This window comes from Parasteatoda tepidariorum, chromosome 4 (genome assembly GCF_982258835.1).
Source record: "Parasteatoda tepidariorum strain Cologne lab strain chromosome 4, Ptep-v5.0, whole genome shotgun sequence".
Taxonomy (NCBI): Eukaryota; Metazoa; Arthropoda; class Arachnida; order Araneae; family Theridiidae; genus Parasteatoda; species Parasteatoda tepidariorum.
This window is the reverse complement of record NC_141758.1, coordinates 69,259,945-69,265,951: the sequence shown is the minus strand read 5'-3', so window position 1 is coordinate 69,265,951 and position 6,007 is coordinate 69,259,945. Positions and strand designations below refer to the sequence as shown.

The following is a 6,007-nucleotide window of genomic DNA, read 5'->3' as shown; positions in this document are numbered from 1 at the left end:
TATCATTATTTTACAATCACATTATTTTAAACATCATAAAAATATATATAAGCTTCTTACCTCAAATTTGAACTGCAAAATTGAAGTAATAAAAACAATGGTAGTAGTATAATTGCTCATAAGTTAGAGTTAATGTTTAACAATGTTAAAATAAAATTGCTTCTGATATCTTCAAAATTTCTTGAATTTTCATAATACTTAGACATAACTATAATGACTAGAATAAATTACACAATGCAGTAGTTAAGAATAAAAAAATAAAATCATGACAAACATTTCACTACTTAATTATTTTATTTTAAAACAAAACACTATATAAATATAACTTCACTCAACTATTTTTTTTTAAATACAAGTTAAGAACACGTATTTGTAATTAAATAAAATTGTTTTTATTTCAAAAAGTAACAGTAGGACCATGAGTTATCATTTTAATTATTATTATTTTTAAATTAAAAAAAATTCCAAAACTTTAGTCATTTCATACAGTTTAAAGTTTTTCTTCAATTCAATTTTTTGTTTTTGTGCAACTGAACTATATTTCAGAGCAATAAACTGAAAATCTTTGCTTTATTGAAAGATTTTATAAAATGGTCGGCGACATTAATGCATATCACACAGCAGGGATGAATCGCACAGGGATGCACATTTCTTCAAACTTTCAGCTCCGGCAGATTTAAAGAGAACCTCCAGTCGTTTTGTTTTCTGTCAGGATCGAATATATGGCTCCCAGTTTTCTACCAGAATATCAATTTCCATTGTGCAGCATCCAATCTCAAAAATCAATGGCTCCTTTCTGGTAGATAAGCTTGTTTATCCAGCAGACGAAGCTAAAATTATAAGAGAAAAAAGTTAACTTCACATTTAAAACATTAAATTAGTTAAAGAAAATTTAAAACTATTAAGCATTGAATATTTCTTTAAAACTTAAATCATTTCATTTGAAAATGTTTACAATTTAATGGGTAGATTTCCGTAACAATACCTGCATCAAAAAATCTCAGTATCACCGAGCAAGAATTGAAAAATATTTCACTTATAACCGCTTTCAAATAATAATTTAATTCTTTCTTAATTATTATTTTTTTTAAAACAAAGAAGAAATTATAGTTCAGCACGCTTAAGCCCTTTTCAATTGAAGTGAATATTCAAGTATATATACAGATATAAAAATATATCAAATTCAATACTTTTTACTTTTTTTTTTAAAGATTAAGTACAATGACACTTAACTATTAAAATATTTTTGTACATTGTGTAAGCTCATAGAGCCAATAGGAAATGTTCACATTTTTTTAAAAAACTAACACCTAAAACTTTAACACCTTTTAAGCACTGTTCTTCATTTAACGTAAACATGCTTTGAATAAATCATATTATTGCTTATTTTTTAACTATTTGCTATCATTTATAAATTAATGTAATTAACCATATATCAAAAACATCTGTCTATATTCATGAAATGAAAATAAAGATATTTAACTCATCATTTCACAATATATAAAACAGGAAATTTAAATAATGTAACAGTGTTCGACTTGTGAATAAAATTTCAAACATTTTAAAAAGCAATGGTTTTAACTAAAAAGTAATTGATTAATTAATAATTATTTTAACATGGCAAACTTGTTTACTAAAAATTTATTTTTATCTTTATCATGCAATGAAAAAAAATTCGAACTGTAAAACTCTTTGTGACCAGTCAACAAAAAAAGTGTTAAATAAACAATTGCTTATTTTCCTCCATTGTTTATTTTAAAATTTGATTAATGTAAAAGAACATCAATGTAAAAAGATACTATGAGAATTCAAAATCATCAATTCATGGTTGAAAAAAATCATATAGGTAGAAGGAGAATTCTCTAACAATTCACATATTTCAAAGTTGTAAATATATATTAAATATAGTCAACATAGGAGATCAACTAAAAGAATTTAGCTCATAAGCACTCCCAAGCAAACTATCATACATTTAAAAAAAAAAAAATCAAATTGCAAAACCTTTAAACTTCTTCTATTAAACCAGAAAATAACTACTCGCTATGTGGCAAATCAACAAAAAGAGAGTCGAAAAATATTAAGTAAACAAATGCTTATTTTAAAAATCGTATAGGTCCATCAATGTAAAAAGATACTAAGAGAATTCAAAATCATCAATTTATGGTTGAAAAAAACATGTAGAAGGAGAATTCTTTAACAATTCACATACTTCAAAGTTGTAATATATATATATATTAATTATATTTTGCCCCCCCCCAAATATATTTACATAATGTTCTTTAAAAGCCAATATGCATAATATTTATTTTTTATTGTTTAGTTAAATTTTTAATCTCAGATTTATCATTTAATCTCTACCTATCATTGAAATTTATAAAGTTTACTAAAAATTACTGAATCATAAATACCTTTGAAGTTAAAATTTCATTCTCCGACAAACTTTAAGAGCACCGGTAGCATTTCCAAACCAGTTGTTTTGTTTTCTGTACGGATCGAACTTAAAGCTCTCAGTTTTCTACCTCATTTCAATTTGCAGAGTCCAACAGTCAATCTCAAAATACCTTCCTGGTAGATAAGCTTCTAAATCTAGCAGACGAAGCTAAAATTATAAGAGAAAAAGTTAAACTACACATTGAAAACATTAAATTTAAAACTATTAAGAATTGAATATTTCTTTAAAACTTAAAGCATTTAATTTGAAAATGTCTAAAATTTAATGGGTAGATATCCATAACAATACCTGCACCAAAAAATATCATTATCACCAAGCAAAGTGCCGAAAAATATTTCATTTATAAACACTCTCAAGTAATAATTTCATTCTTTTTTTGTAAAAAAAAAGAGGAAATTATAGTATAAAACCCTTAGGCTCTTTTTATTGGAAGTGAATATTCAAGTATATATACAGGTACAAAAATATATCAAATTTAATAACTTTTTAATTTTTTTAAAAGATAAAGTACAATGACACTTAACTATCAAAATATTTTTGTACATTGCATAAGCTCATAGAGCCAATAGGAAATGTTCACACTTTTATTAAAAACTTCCTAAAGAAAAATTTTAATACCTTTTCTGCACTGATCTTCATTTAACGTAAACACACTTTGATTAGACTACATTGTTGCTTATTTTTTAACCATTTGCTATGATTCATAAATTAATATAACTAATCATGTATCAAAATCATGCAAATCTGTCTATATTCAAGAAAGGAAAATAACTTATTATTTTACAATATATTAAACAGGAAATTTAAATAATGTAACAACAGTGTTCCTCATATGAATAAAATTTCGAACATTCTAAAATGTAATGGTTTTAACTGAAAAGTAGCCGGTTAATTAATAATTATTTTAACATTGCAAACTTGTTTACTAAAAATTTAATTTTACCTTTATCAATGTTGCAGTGAAATTCAGAACCAAGTAGTTTTTAAGAACCTGTTCTAAACTTACTATTTATAATCAGACAATACGTAGTAAAAGAATAGTTAACAATTACTTGCGAACATTATCAAAAATGAGCACAATTGTAATATTTACTGAATTCTTGAATGTTTTGATGAAGTGCTCAAAATTATAAGTACCTGCAGTGAATGTTTCTACAGGAAAAACACTACCTACGATACTACTTTAACGTTTTATGTATCTATCATTGAAATTTATAAAGTTTACTAAAAAATTACTAAATTATAAATACCTTTGAAGTTAAAAATTTCATTCAAACTGATTACCACAATCAATGGCGGCGGCGGCGGCGGCGGCGGCGTCGTATGTTACGAGAAGACATTATTGCGTGTATGTTACGACGACGTTATTCGTGAAGACACTGTGGTAAAACATTACCTACGATACTACTTTAAAGTTTTATTTATCTATAACTGAAATTTATAAAGTTTACTAGAAAATTACTAAATTATAAATACCTTTAAAGTTAAAAATTTCATTCTCGCTGACCCTCCATGAGAATGGCGGCGACTGAACCATGGAGTTGAACCAAAGATTGTATAAGTATAAAGATGGGAAACTCGCGAAAGTCGTAACAAAATTTGGCACAATGCCAGCGCTTCAATGCCAACATTCATAAATCGAAAAAGAAAAATTAAGTTAAAAACGCATAAACCTTGGACCAATTTTGCGTTACATTACAAAATGTTGTAACCTGAAGGAACAGGTACCTTGCATTTTTTTTAATTTATATACACAGAATGTTAAATTCAAATAGCTTAGAAAATGTGTCCCTTAATGTAATATTTTTCGTACCAATACTGTAAAATAGATAAATGAAACAAAATTTTAAAATTTCTGGAAAAATCGGTCAAATATACATCAGATTCCGACCATTGTCTAGCAAGTTAATTGCACCTAATCTAATATAAAAGCTTTAAGTCACATTTTTATCTAGTGATTTTAAGGTTGATTTCTTTTTTTTTTATTTGCCAAATGAATTTTGAAACGCCAGTTTCAAAAATATCATTTCTTTTGGCACCATTGAATCCTAGACACCAAGAAATCTTCAATCGCTTATTGAGAACTGATGGCCAACATGCTCTCTTTTTACTCATTATTTTAAAATTATTTTTTTACTTTTTTTTCATACATATATTTGAATTAAATTTTTAATCCTTTTTAAGCATTTTCTACTATTTTTGTTGAAGTAATGTTGTTGTTGTTGTTGATTTACGTCGCACTAGAGCTGCACAATGGGCTATTGGCGACGGTCTGGGAAACATCCCTGAGGATGATCCGAAGACATGCCATCACAATTTTGATCCTCTGCAGAGGGGATGGCACCCCCGCTTTGGCAGCTCGATGTCCTGCACGCGAAGTCGAGCACTTTACGGTAGCACAGTTTAACGAGGACCAATACCGCACACCCTCGGTCCCTAAGCAGACTGATCCAAGTGGTCACCCACCCGCACACTGACCGTAGTCAGTGATGCTTGACTTCGGTGATCTGCTGGGAACCGTGTCTTAACGATCAGTCCACTGCGGGACCTGAATTAGAGGAGAATAATAGATAATAGAGGAGCCTTAGTATAAATAAGTGCATTCGTATCACCCAGAGGAAATTATAAATGCCTCTTATTGTGCTGCTATATGATGCTAATATAGATAACCATCGTCAGAATTAAGGTGAAAGATGAATCAAGAGAATGTAGGGTTCATGAGCAACTAAGAGTGCTCAATTTATAAGAATTCGGCCTGTCAGATACTGTTCAGTTGGAATTGAGAAATATTTTTACGAGTTACAAAGCATGTATCAAAGATTTTTTTTTTTAACAGATTCAACGTTGCACCCTTTTTTAGAAAATGAACTAAAAGTATTCTCTTTTCTAAAGTACCTTCTTACTGATATCGGTTTTATAGACCAGTAACGGAGGAAAACGTTTTCGTGCTCCGATCGGTACTGTAAACGGCGTCCTTAAAACTCGATTAAAAAGAAGAAAAAAAAATCTGAATTAGAAAAAAAAAAAAAAAAAAAAAATTGAACACGGTGTAGTTATAACGCAGTAGAAAGTTTTATTCTATTCTATACTTTCTTTTCTTCTATATCAATCTTAAATGCTCATTTAAGAAACTTATGAACAAGATAAATAACAATTAACGCATTCAAGGTTAGAAAAGAAAGTCGTTAGTTTAATTAAAGATGACATCACCTCAAGTGTTCTAGAACAAACATTTATTATAGGATATATTTCAATTGAGCAAAATCTTACATGACATACAGACCTATAAGCATGCACATTACAATTTATTTTTTCATGTTATATCAGTGGCAAATAAAGTTTTATAAAATCTTTAAAATCAATATTTTTGTGGTTTCATTTACGATAGAAATTACTGTAGTGTTTTGCAATTCAATATCTCGTCATTTTGTTAAAAATTATTTTAAGAAACGAAAAGTTGTTGAAGGGATTAAATTATCGACTATGTCAACCTTCATATATCAAAATGTACCTCTAGGTAGATGGAATCAAGTTAACATGTCTTATATACTAGTG

At 28.1% G+C, this 6,007-nt stretch overlaps 1 long non-coding RNA gene across 2 annotated transcripts; it reads right to left on the bottom strand.

Moving 5' to 3' along the window:
- Positions 1-275: 275 nt before the first annotated feature.
- On the bottom strand, positions 276-4,065 carry LOC107456915 (uncharacterized). 2 transcript variants are annotated; one of them, XR_001585773.4, is made up of 3 exons: positions 3,929-4,065; positions 2,409-2,599; positions 276-830 (listed from the first exon to the last, which is right to left on the bottom strand). It is a non-coding gene; the product is annotated as an uncharacterized LOC107456915 (long non-coding RNA). The 2 variants fall into 2 exon arrangements; XR_011636885.1 differs by having other exon boundaries at positions 3,703-4,011.
- Positions 4,066-6,007: the final 1,942 nt, after the last annotated feature.